This window comes from Odocoileus virginianus, chromosome X, assembly GCF_023699985.2.
Source record: "Odocoileus virginianus isolate 20LAN1187 ecotype Illinois chromosome X, Ovbor_1.2, whole genome shotgun sequence".
Classification (NCBI taxonomy): domain Eukaryota; kingdom Metazoa; phylum Chordata; class Mammalia; order Artiodactyla; family Cervidae; genus Odocoileus; species Odocoileus virginianus.
In genome coordinates, this window is record NC_069708.1 from 17,847,378 (window position 1) to 17,860,384 (window position 13,007).

The following is a 13,007-nucleotide window of genomic DNA, read 5'->3' on the forward strand; positions in this document are numbered from 1 at the left end:
GAGTGCAGTTTATTACACCAGCGGGCCCAAGGCAGAGTCTCCTCTTAGCCAAGGACCCCGACCAGCATTTGTGAAAATCTTTTATACCCCATGTGTACGTGTCCAAACCCACCACCCCAATTCCCTTGAGACTTATATAAACAAAGGAAGGGTAAATACAACTACAATAACCCCATCATTCACGTGTTATGTGTTCAAACAGTCAATAATCAATAAGCCCGCAGTTACATTCCAAACAGTTAATAATCAATAAGCTTGTGGTCACGTTCCAACCAGTTAATAATCGATAAGCCTATGATTACATTCCAATAGATACGAAAAAATTTATGACCTGTCGGGAGACAGGGGTGATTACGGTATGTTTCCTCTTAGGCAATAAGTAACCTGGATGTGTGATCTTCAAGATTCCCCTGTCCGGAGGGGGTCTTATCCTTCCATTGTCGTTCCCACAGGCACTAAGCAGAGAGTTCAGAGTCCACTGGAGAGGCAGCCGAGCATGATCAGCACAGATAGGCCTGAGATGGAGTCCTGGCCCTATGAATTCCTTCTTCATTCCCCCCTCTTGATGCTCTTAGTTTCCGTAAGGAGCATCATTTGTTGGGATATATTGTACCTTAGCCCTCCTGCCACCCACATGAGAGAATGCTATCAACCTCTGGGTTACAAAATTCACAAGGCACTGTAGGAAGCAGGGCCCCAAAGCAGTATGATTAAGATTACTATAACAACAGTTACAATGGTTTCCCACCATCTCCCTTCACCCAGGAGAGGACTGAAGTCCAAAAGGGAATATTTTCATTAGACATGGCTTTCACTTGATTTCGCATATCCTCCAAGGCAGTAGATACATTTCCAGACAGGTCAGGGATGTACACACAACATTCGACTTTAATTATGGCGCAAGTCCCTCCTTGGGCTGCTGTGAGTATGTCTAATGCCATCCTATTTTGAATTACTGCCTTCCTCATCTGAATCTGTTCTTCTTTCAAAGCTTGAATGGCTTTAGTACTGTCTAAGAGGGCCTGTTTAGTGAAATTAGTTAAGGCCTCTACCTTAACCATGATATCCGTTGTCCCTACAGAGTGTACCAACAAGGCAGCAAGATAGTCATACCATTGGAACACGGATCGTGTCCATCTTGCATGCAGATAAGGCAGGTTTACTGGAGGCTGGTGTAGGCTAGGCTTAATACTGCCATGGGTGAAAGCAAATCATAATGTGCAACGCCCCACCCAGCCAACTGGTAACCATGGCCATAAATTAAGCCCACAGAGCCACTGGGTCCCACTGGGGGCTACCCAGCAGATTCCAGGATTATATTTCCAGTCGGAATCGGGCCACTGAGCAGACTGATTGGGGTGATAGGTAACTTCCAAGATTTGTTTACATTGTTCAAGGGACAAATAACCCATATATTTTAATTCTCTTAGGTCTATGGGGCGGTCTCCAAATCCAACTTCCTGTTCTTTTTGTTCCCAACAAACAGTAGCAGGGGTAATCAAATGTCCTTTCTCAGGAGTCATCCAGAAATAGTCATCCCAGTCCTAGTAGTATTGCTCAAGGTACCGGGAGGCCTGTCCCCCTTTTGTAAGAGAGCCCTTCTCCTTTTTATTTTTCATATATGAGATATAAGCCTTTGTTACTTCCATAAGGCTGGTGTTCATGTTAAATGTAACCCTATGTCCCTGGCCCATTGATGGCTTCTTCTTACACCAGGAGAGCAAAGAAAGGTTATGATTGGTGAGAGAAAGGAAAGTTCCTTCCTGTTACTCTAAGAAGGAGCACAGTGGTATAAAGTCCTCATAACGGGGTGGCGATACCCACCAGGGGAGTCCATTCATTACTGACAGGGGCATAGCCCCACATACCCAACAGTTGGAGGAGTTGTGTTAGTTCGCGTAAGAATGTGCCCATGAGATGAAGACCTTGTCCTGTGCAGGAACAGTGGCCAGGTTCAGAATTGCGTTGGTGAGGCCGAGCAGCAGGAGTCGTTTACCCAGCTCCATCCTGTAGAGGGATAGTCCAGGACCTCGTTCTCTTCTTCCTCTTCAGAATGATCTTGGTTCCCCGTGGGTCGGTGGGGTCCTTCTGGGTGGTCCACTCAGCGTCTTTTGAGTCAGCATGGTATGCCTTCTTCGCTCTGGTGTGATGGATCCAAGGGGCAATGCCTGCAACTTTAACTGCGGTAGGGGTGGTTAAAACAACAGTATAAGGACCTTTCCACCGGGGGTTAGTGAGTCATGTTTCCAGTCTTTCACCCATACCTGGTCCCCTGGTATAAACTCATGCATTTGCTCCCCCAAGGGGAACGGTATTCTTTCTTGCACAAACTTAGTTACTTGATTAATTACCTTACCTAGTTGTTGCAACTGCTGCGATATCCCGTCTCCTCCTACCTGAAGTATATCAGTTGTTACCTGTCTTATTATGGGAGGAGGCCTCCCATACACAATTTCGTAGGGAGAGTAGCCGTGGGACCGTGGGGTCATCCTGAGTTTGAGCAAGGCCATGGGAAGTAAATCCACCCAGGAACAGTCAGTCTCTATAATCCATTTAGAAAGTGTCTCCTTTGGTGTCCGGTTAATTCGTTCTACCATTCCGGAGCTCTGAGGCCAGTAGGCAGTGTGTAACTTCCATTTTACATTCATGGCTTTACTTACTTGTTGTATCAGATCCAATATGAAGGCTGGGCCGTTATCTGATCCTATGCTAGTGGGGAATCCAAATCGAGGAACTATCTCCCTAAGCAGGCTCTGAGCCACTTCTGATGCTCTTTCAGTTCGGGTGGGGAAGTCCTCCACCCATCCCGAGAATGTACACACCAAGACCAACAGGTAACAAAAATGGTGATATGGTTTCATCTCAGCGAAGTTCACTTCCAGATGTTCAAAAGGAAGGGTACCTTTTAATCGGATGCCTGGGGGTTTTGGTCTGCACCCTGGCGTGGCGTTAATCTGAGAGCAGGCATTACAATTTCGGGATTCCGTTCTACATAGAAAGGAGAGGCGAGGAACCAGAAAATACCTTCGGATCAATTCCTCCAGTTTGTCATGTCCTAGGTGAGTCATATGATGAGCTGGGCTCACCAGATAGGGGGCCATCCTTCCAGGCACTAGTAGCTTACCACCTGGCTGCTCGTCTGGTAGTCTCATCAGCCAGTCTATTTCCTCGAGCCTGTGGGGTGTCTTCCTTCTGGTGCCCATGGCAGTGCACGACTGCTACCTCCATGGGGCTCCAGACAGCGTCGAGCAGAGTCAGGATCTCTTCCTTATTCTTAATGTCCTTTCCATTAGCGGTTAGAAGGCCTCTCTCTTGGTATAGCGCCCCATGTACGTGGAGTGTAGCGAAAACATACCGGGAGTCGGTGTAGAGTTCACCCTCTTGCCCTTTGACAACTGCAGTGCCCGGACTAAGGCCCATAACTCTGCTCGTTGGGCTGACCAGTGCTGTGGCAAGGGGCCGGCCTCTATAACAGTCCTCTCTGTAACTACAGCATAGCCTGACAGTCGCTGTCCTAGCTTTACCAGGCTGGTGCCATCAGTATACAGAGTCCAGTCAGGATTTGAAATTGGCCTGTCTCAGAGGTCTGGACGGCTAGCATAGACCTCCTCTAAGACTTCCTTGCAATCGTGAATAGGTCCTCCTTCTCCCATTGGGAGAAGCGTTGCCGGGTTTAAACCCTGGCAAGGCTCAATACGGAGGTTGGGGTTTTCACATAGCAGTCCCTGGTATTGAATAATCCGGGAATTTGACAGCCATTTGTGGGGGTCTCCTCGAAGGAGGGTGTTGACTTCATGTGGGACCTTTACGATCAGGTCCTGGCCGAAAGTCAGCTTTGTGGCCTCACGTACCAGAAAGGCGACCGTGGCCACCGCCCGCAGACAGCCAGGCCAACCGGTGGCAACATTATCAAGTCGCTTTGAAAGATAAGCTATTGGCCTATCCCACGTTCCCAAGGTTTGAGTCAAAACCCCCATGGCTGCTTTATCTTTCTCAGTCACATATAAGGTGAATGGTTTGGTGAGTTCTGGCAATCCCAAGGTGGGGGCGGAGGTGATTGCTAGTCTTAGCTCCTCAAAGGCTTCCTGCTGTTTTTCAGTCCAGTTTACAGGATTTTCTTCAGGCCCTGTCAGGAGCTTAAATAAGGGCTGGGCTATTTGAGAATACCTTGGAATCCAAATCTGGCAGAATCCAGTGGCCCCTAGGAACTCCCTGACTTGCCGCCGAGTCTTAGGCGTGGGGAGCCTCAGAATTACTTCCTTTCTAGATTGGTCCAGCAAGCTTGTGCCTTCCCTTAAGACAAACCCCAAATACCTTAACCTCCTCCTTGCAGATTTGTGCCTTTTTTTTGACACTCGGTATCCCGTCTCTGCCAGCAATTGGAGGAGCACTTGGGTCCCTTCCCAGCATTCTTCCCAGGTCTCAGTGGCCAGCAACAGGTCGTCCACATATTGCAGGAGCCAACATCCATACTTTTCAGGCTGGAAAGGTTCCAGGTCCGAGGCCAAGGCTTCTCCAAAGATGGTGCGTTTTTGAATCCTTGCGGGAGGCAGGTCCAGGTGAGCTGCTGCTTATTGCCTCCGATGGGGTCCTCCCATTCAAAGGCAAAAGATGGGCTGTGATGCAGGTGCTAGGTGTATACAGAAAAAGGCATCTTTGAGATCCAAGCAAGTATAGATCCTTGTCTTAGGTGGGAGGAGGCTAAGCAAGGTATAGGGGTTTGGGACGGTCGGGTGCAGAGTTACAGTGGCCTGATTGACCAATCTGAGATCCTGCACAGGCCTATAGTCTTGTCCTCCTTCCTTTTTTACCGGCAAGATTGGTGTGTTCCAGGCTGATTGACATTCTACCAGGATGCCTGCCTGTTTTAGCCTGTTGATGTGAGGCAGAATCCCAATTCAGGCTTCTACAGGTATTGGGTATTGACGCTTTCTCGCCGGGGTTGTGCCAGGTTTGAGTTCTATTATTACAGGGGCTTGGTGTCTAGCTAGCCCAGGGGGGTTATCTTCGGCCCAGACCTCAGGGAACAGCTGAGTCAGCCTTCTCTCCAACTCTGTTGTCTGGTCTTGTTTATCTCCAGGGGGCTCATGTAGCCTCCATTTGTCTTGAGGGGGCACAGAGAGGGAGAGTAAGTAGGTTGTTGTGCCCACCCGAAAAGTGGGCCTCTCTTCAGGAGAGAAAGTCACTCGTGCTCCCAGCTTGGAGAGTAAGTCTCTCCCCAGCAGGGGTACTGGGCACTCAGGGATATAGAGGAACTCATGAGTCACTTGGTGACCCCCCATCTGACATTTTCTGGGCTGGCAAAATGACTTAACCATTTCTTCTCCCGAAACCCCAGTTACGGCAGCAGTCCTTTTAGACAGTGGCGCCACGGGTTTAGTTACCACAGACAATTCTGCCCCGGTGTCCACCATAAAGTCAATGTCTTGGTCCCCAATTTTTAAAGTTACCATGGGCTCTCGGGGACCTGATGTCTTTGAGCAACGGCATCCCTATTCAGTCTCTATGTTAGTGAGTTCTGCAACTGGGAGGGGTTTATTTTCCCTTCTTCCTTCTGGGCACTCATTCTTCCAATGACCAAACCCGTGGCATCGGGCACATTGATTTGGCTGTAATGGAGCCCGTGGCCTCCGTTGGGACCGGTTGGAGGGCTGTCCTGACCTCGAAGTTGGGGGGGCTTCTTTGCTTTGGCGGTGGAAAAGTCTTCGGAAGACTTTCCAAGCCCAGCAGCCAACATTGCAAACCTCTCATCTGTTCTCTGCTCGTCTTTATACCTCTTCTCATATTTCTTTTCTATTTCCGTGTCCCTATTCCAGAACACCTTGTCTGCTATTTCAATCAACTGAGAACTAGACATGGATTGAACTCCCTCGGTCTTTTGAAGCTTTCATTTTATGTCAGGAAATGCTTGCGAGATGAACGCCAAATTGATAACAATCTGGGAGCCCGTAGCTTCTGGATCTATGGGTGTATAGAGTCTGTAGGCCTCACAAAGTCTCTCGTAAAATTCGGAGGGTGACTCGTCTCCCTTCTGAACTATTCCGGCCGGTTTAGACATGTCCATCGGCCTCCGGGCTCCCCTTTTAAGTCCTTGTCTAATCGCTGTCCGGTATCTATCTAATTGGATTTTTCCCTCCTCTGTATTATAGTCCCAGTTAGGTCTGTCAGTGGGGAAGGTTTGTTCTATCCACCTCTCTGGGTTAGCAGTGCCCTCAGGAACCATCTTCTGTAACCATTTCCTTGCCTCAGCGTTGATCCTGTATCTCTCTTCTGTACTGAAGAGGGATGCTAGTAATTGCATTATATCATCCCAGGTTGGTCGATGAGTGCGAAAAATAGTCTCCATTAGTCTAGTCATGCCCTGGGGTTCCACCAAGTAAGAGGGAGAGTGTTTTTGCCAGTTCAGTATATCAGTTGATGAAAAGTGCTGATAGTAATAGGTTACAGGAGCTTGGTGATAATTACCATCCTCCCCTATCATCGGGGGTTGCTGAACTTCTCTGAGGGGCATCTGCAAGGGTATTTTTTCCTCTGGCTCTTTTGCAGAGCGGAGCCTTTGTTTAATTCCAGTGGTTCCTCCCCCTTGTCCGGGAGTACTTACTGGGAGCGGAGGGTAGAGTTTAGGGAACGTAGGAGCAGCATCCGGATGGTAGAGTCCGGTGGGCTCATTGCCCCTCCAGTTGAGGCTGGAGCCTGCCGGGGGGGCGGCTCTACAACCTGTGGAGCTGTCGGGACCGCTGAGGAGTCCGGGAGGCTTACGGTCTCGGGCTGGTTCCTCCGGGTGCCACAGTGTTACTAGCTGGCGGAACCATCATCCAATACGGCGGTGGGGGAAGCTCATCTCCTTCAGGGTCCTGTAAAATTTCCTTCTCATCCTTGGTTATCTTTTGGGCCATCAAGATTTTTCCTTCCCCGCCACGAGAGTAAAAACAGGCCCATTTGGGGGGGTCTTGGGCTATTCCCAGCCAAGAGTCTATGTACGGAAACTGATCAGGGTGTCCGGGCTTTCCCGTAACTATAGCATAGACTGCCTTTATGAGATTTAAGTCCATAGTTCCCTCTGGTGGCCAGCCAACTCCCATTGAAAGCCATTCAACTTCATAAAGGGTACGGAGCCGGCCGGGTGTCATTTTCTTCCCATAGTCTCCATCGAATCCTTTCTTAAAATTCTTAATCATATTCTCCAATACAGTGGCCTTAGATCTGCTTCTTCCCATTTTCTTACCATTGGATTCCCACATCCCAGGGCCTTCCCGAGAAGCCAATTTATCTGTCTCCACTGGCAGGGGAGATGATGGGTCACACAGCAGATGGGTACCTCCTGGGGGAGGGCAGAATTCGAGCGCGCAGAAATCGATATCCTCTTTGTAAAAAAAAAAAAACCCTGTGGCGACAGCTCAGTACGTTCCCTAGGATGGCGTGGACACACCTCCTGACTGACTTTCTTAAACCCTAAGTTCCCTTTCTTTATCCCTGGCACGGCCGTCGACCTGAGTGCCGAGCAGCTATTGTCGCCAACCTAAACCAGTTTCCTATGCGGCTCCCTTCTGGTCCCTCCCAGGGGGGTGATCAGGCCCCCTCTTCCACCCTGCCCGGTGGGCTCCTCCTCACCTGAGCGCTCAGTTCCCTGCTGCCGTTCACTATCTGCCAAAGCGAAGAAACTGGGCTTTGAAAGACTGAATTCTTCCAGAGGGGTGAGGCGCCTTCCCCCCTCTAGGAGATTCAAGCCACAAAGCCTCGGGGTGGCCTCAAATGAGACCTGTCTCCTCAAAGTGAGGAGTTTCCCAGCCCATGCACCAAATGTTATAGCCACGCTCTCCGGGAAACAAACTCACTCAGAGGGACAATGCAGATAGTGGAGTGCAGTTTATTACATCGGCGGACCCAAGGCAGAGTCTCCTCTTAGGCAAGGACCCCGACCAGCATTTGTGAAAATCTTTTATACCCCATGTGTACGTGTCCAAACCCACCACCCCAGTTTCCTTGAGACTTACATAAACAAAGGAAGGGTAAATACAACTACAATAACCCCATCATTCACGTGTTATGTGTTCAAACAGTCAATAATCAATAAGCCCGCAGTTACATTCCAAACAGTTAATAATCAATAAGCTTGTGGTCACGTTCCAACCAGTTAATAATCAATAAGCCTGTGATTACATCCTGATAGATACAGAAAAAGTTTATGACCTGTCCGGAGACAGGGGTGATTACGGTATGTTTCCTCTTAGGCAATGACTAACCTGGATGTGATCTCAAGATTCCCCTGTTTGGAGGGGGTCTTATCCTCCCACTGTCGTTCCCACAGGCACTAAGCAGAGAGTTCAGAGTCCACTGGAGAGGCAGCAGAGCATGATCAGCACAGATAGGCCTGAGATGGAGTCCTGGCCCTATGAATTCCTAGGTTACTCATCGCCTAAGAGAACACACTGATCACTCTTTCCTCCAGACAGGCCATAAATTTTTTTTTTTCTGTACCTATCGGAGTGTAACCTCGTGCTTATTGATTATTGACGAATTGTTTAACTGTCTGAGCACATGGCACATGAGTGATGGGGTTATTGGGATTGTATTTACCCTTCCTTAGTTTATGTAAGTCTCAAGGAATTTGGGGTGGTGGGTTTGGACACGTACACATGGGGTATAAAAGATTTTCACAAATGCTGGTCGGGGTCCTTGACTAAGAGGAGACTCTGCCTTGGGCCCGCCGGTGTAATAAACTGCACTCCACTATCTGCATTGTCCTTCTGAGTGAGTTTGTTTCCCGGAATGCGTGGCTACAACACTGGTTTCTGCGACAAAAGTTCTAAAGAACCTAGCATGTAATAGGCACTTGATAATAATTCTTTTCACAATGAGGAAGGAGGACAGAGGTTAAGAAAGATGCCTCAACTAAGTTTTATACTTTATGCTTGTTTATACACAATTTTTGTGTATAATTTTATACATAATTCTTGTGCTTATCATTGGAACAGCCTTATGAAGCAGTTGCCTTACCATGGGTGAGGTTTATTATGTCCTAAACACACAGTGCCGTTGGATATGTGTTACCATCCCAGTACTAACAGAATCTAGATGCTTTGAGGCATCAAAGTTTCCTACAGGTCAGAAAAAGAAAAATATTTTTTCTGCTTCTTTTTATTTTAAGCTTTAGCGTATTTAATAGATAACCAACAAGGACCTGCTGTGTAGTACAGGGAACTCTTACTCAATATTCTGTAATAATCTAAATGGGAAAAGAATTTGAAAAAGAGTAGATATATATATATAATTGAATCACTTTGTTGTACATCTATAATACAACATTGTAAATCAACTGTACTTCAATAAAAAAGATTCAAGATGAAAAAACAATCATTATTACATGGAAAAATTGTAATAATAATAAAAGCCAGAAGTTAATTCCTCTCTCCATTAACATTAAACCCTTATATTGAAAAAAAAGTTTCTCTGAAGCAACAATGAAAAAGAGTGGCATGCAACAACATATATGTCTCACAGACAATGTTGAGGAAAAAAAGACACAAAAAGTACCTACTGTATGATTCCATTTACATAACACTTAGGAAAATGGTAAAGAATCTGCCTGCAATGCAGGAGACCTCGGTTTGATCCCTGGGTTGGGAAGATTCCCTGGAGAAGGCCTGGTAACCCATGTCAGTATTCTTGCCTGGAGAATCCCATGGACAGAGGAGCCTGGCAGGCTACAGTCCATGGTGTCGCAAAGGGTCGGACACGACTGAGCAACTGATACTTTAGGAAAAGGAAAGACAATTCTATGGCATTTGAGGGCAGAATTGTGATTACCTTTGTTGGGATCCTGCCTGAGAGAGAGAATGAGGAAGGCTTTAGTGATTCTGGAAATGGTCTCAGCCTTGATCTGGGTCATAATGCGAGTGAGTTCATCTCAAAAAAATTGTATCAAGCTGTACGCTTAAGATTCATGCACTTTCCTGCATGTATGCTGGACTTCATTAAGAAAATGTCCCAGGAAGGTGCTGTCATTACTGCTACTGCTGCTGCTGCTGCTAAGTCGCTTCAGTCATGTCCTGCTCTGTGCGACCCCAGAGACGGCAGCCCACCAGGCTCTGCTATCCCTGGGGTTCTCCAGGCAAGAACATTGGAGTCGGTTGCCATGTCCTTTTCCAGTGCATGAAAGTGAAAAGTGAAAGTGAAGTCGCTCAGTTGTGTCCAACTCTTCTCGATCCCATGGATTACTTCCCTTTGGTTTACAGGTGGTGGGGTTGAGGAAGAGGAGGGTAGTATGGGGGTGCTTACATATGGCTTTGGTTGTGGACCAAAGCCTTCATTTTGATAATTACTTTTAATTTAGCAGAAAAGCCCTAATGCAGCAGCAACAGTGTCATTCAGCTCTCAGCTTTCCCACAGCATTCTGTGAAATGAAGGCATGGCAGCGGGGGGCGGGGGGGGGGGGGATGTATGTATTTCTTTTCTTCATATACAAAGGGCTTATAAATAGTAATACCAACCTCAGTGTCAGGCATTTCCTGGGAAATTGATTGCTAACTGGGGTTAACAGTTCTCGGTCTGACTTTGGGCCACCAACTCTTCCTGCTGCTCATTAATTCCCAGAAAGGACCCTGTGCCTTGATGGTTGTTGCTTAAATACATTAAAATCAAGTTAAGGGTCTGACAATGTTTAGCTGTGATAATGGAAAACACAAGGAAGTTCTCCCAGCAGACACATTCACTGTTGCGTGTTTTTATTTAACTCATTTTCTTCTATATTTTTGAGTAACACCATGGAATGATGCACATGGACATTTTTTGCAGATGTGGTTGCTGGTGCGTGTGTTCATGTTTAGAGGCTCAGAACTAATAACACGCAACCTGCCCAGAAGCCTCACTAAAAAACTTTGCAATGGGTTCATCATTTCAGTGAAAATTTTCTGTTTAGATCCAAGTTTTCTGAGGAAATAGTTGAAGAAAAATCATTAAGTAAATTATCAGCTCTGCGTGAATTTAATGCAAAGACATTCACAAAAGCCAGAAGAGTTTGGAACATAGGGGGCAGCCCTTTATAACAACATTTGCCCCATGCCTCTTTAGAGGGTGAACAGAACTCTTACTAGGGCTTTCTGCTCAGTAGAGGAGAATCATCCTGAGGCAATTCCTAGTGGTTCTTGGAATAGAAAAGCATACACATTTCAAGTTCTTAAAATCCTGTCCATTTAAATTCAACCAAATGATCATTTCTTGCAAACTTCCTCATGTGCAAGGCAGGGCAGTGGAGAGATTATGGACTGTGAACCCCTTGCCTTTGGTAGCTCACCATCAAGTGAGAGAGAGGGACAGACTAAGACCAGAATATAGGGCAGAAAGCTTTCGTCTCTATGATTAAGGCAAACAGTGCTTGCTTTAAGAAAACAGAGTTCATTGCAAATGAGACACATTCATGAAGCTCACCCCCACTGTGAGAACTCAAAGCATTTGAACTAATTCTCAAGTTCTTGGAATCAAGTTCCAGAGAAAGAGTATGATTAGACGTGCAAGATTCCCAAGCAAAGGCTACTTGGTTGGAGAACATTTTGAGGGCTATCTGGGTCTCTTGAACTCACTTATTTGAATGCCTTGGTTGGGGGGAGGGGTGATGGGGGTTGTTTAAAATTCAAATTCACTGGCCCTACTTGAGAAAATTAAATTAGGATACTGTATCTGGGAATGGGACCCAGACATCTCATTTAAATAAGGCTCCCTGGTGATCTTTTGGGATGCTGAAGTTTCAAATCATTGAATTAGGGTCTATCAAATCTACAAAAAACGTTTTGCCCTAACCACCACCATCACCAAGAACACATCTTGTCTTGTCAAGAGCTAAATTCGTAGCATCCAAACTCCCCCCAAGTACTTTCCAGTTAGCCTGCTGTTTTAAGGTTTGTCTTTAGCTACTTGCAGGCCAGGACCACTTCTGATTCACACTTAACCTTCAGGGCACGCCAATGATCCTCTCAGTACATATTTGATAAGTGGAGAAATGGATGAATTCATATTTGAATGATGAGCAGCCTTCTTTCAAAATGTTCCCATGATCAAAACATTCATCCAAAATAAACATTAACCTGGAAATGATCTGAATACTATAAGACTGGCAACTACTGGGAGGTGTGTGCATGTGCAAAGTCCCTGTTTTGGATGCCACACCTGGTGAGAGTAGAACCTGGTAGCTTCACACACAGGATGCAAAATTGAAAACATTTGTCTGTGATGATCAGGAGGGATACAACTGGGGTTTGCGTTAAACTGAAATTAAAGTGTCTACATGGACTACTAAAAATAAATTCCTATTATTGTTTCTTTTTCTTTCCATCCATCCATGTATAACCCATGGATAATAATTATGTATCTTTTCTACCTTCCGAGGTTGAGGAACATATATGTCAAATTTATAAATTGTGCTGTGTTATACAAACCCCAATTTTTATTATCACTTCTACTTTCTTTGGGCAAGTATTTCTGTGGTAATTATTTCACTTGGTGTGTGTCTTCCCCAGTCACAGCATGCTCCAAGGAACCTGAATCCCTCACACTGAGGTGTGCCCCTTGGGCAAAGTAAAATGATTTTAATAGTTGTTTAAGAAAAACACAGCGGGATGCTCTGTGAAACAGATGCTAAATGCTAAGTGAAACAGAACTTTTAAAATATTATCCTGTTTGGGATCCTTTCAGTTCAGTTCAGTTCAGTTCAGTGGCTCAGTCGTGTCTGACTCTTTGCAACTCCATGGACTGCAGCACGCCAGGACTCCCTGTCCATTACCAACTCCCAGAGTGTACTCAAACTCATGTCCATCTAGTCGGTGATACCATCCAGCCATCTCATCCTCTGTCGTCTCCTTCTCCTCCTGTCTTCAATCTTTCCCAGCATCAGGGTCTTTTCAAATGAATCAGTTCTTCGAATCAGGTGGCCAAAGTATTGGAATTTCAGCTTCAGCATCAGTCCTTCCAATGAATATTCAGGACTGATTTTCTTTAGGATGGACTGGTTGGAT

General features: G+C 46.3%; 1 pseudogene; it reads right to left on the reverse strand.

Annotated features, from left to right (window-relative positions):
- Nucleotides 1-224: 224 nt before the first annotated feature.
- Nucleotides 225-2,006, reverse strand: LOC139033106 (endogenous retrovirus group PABLB member 1 Env polyprotein-like; annotated as a pseudogene).
- Between the last annotated feature and the right edge of the window lie 11,001 nt (nucleotides 2,007-13,007).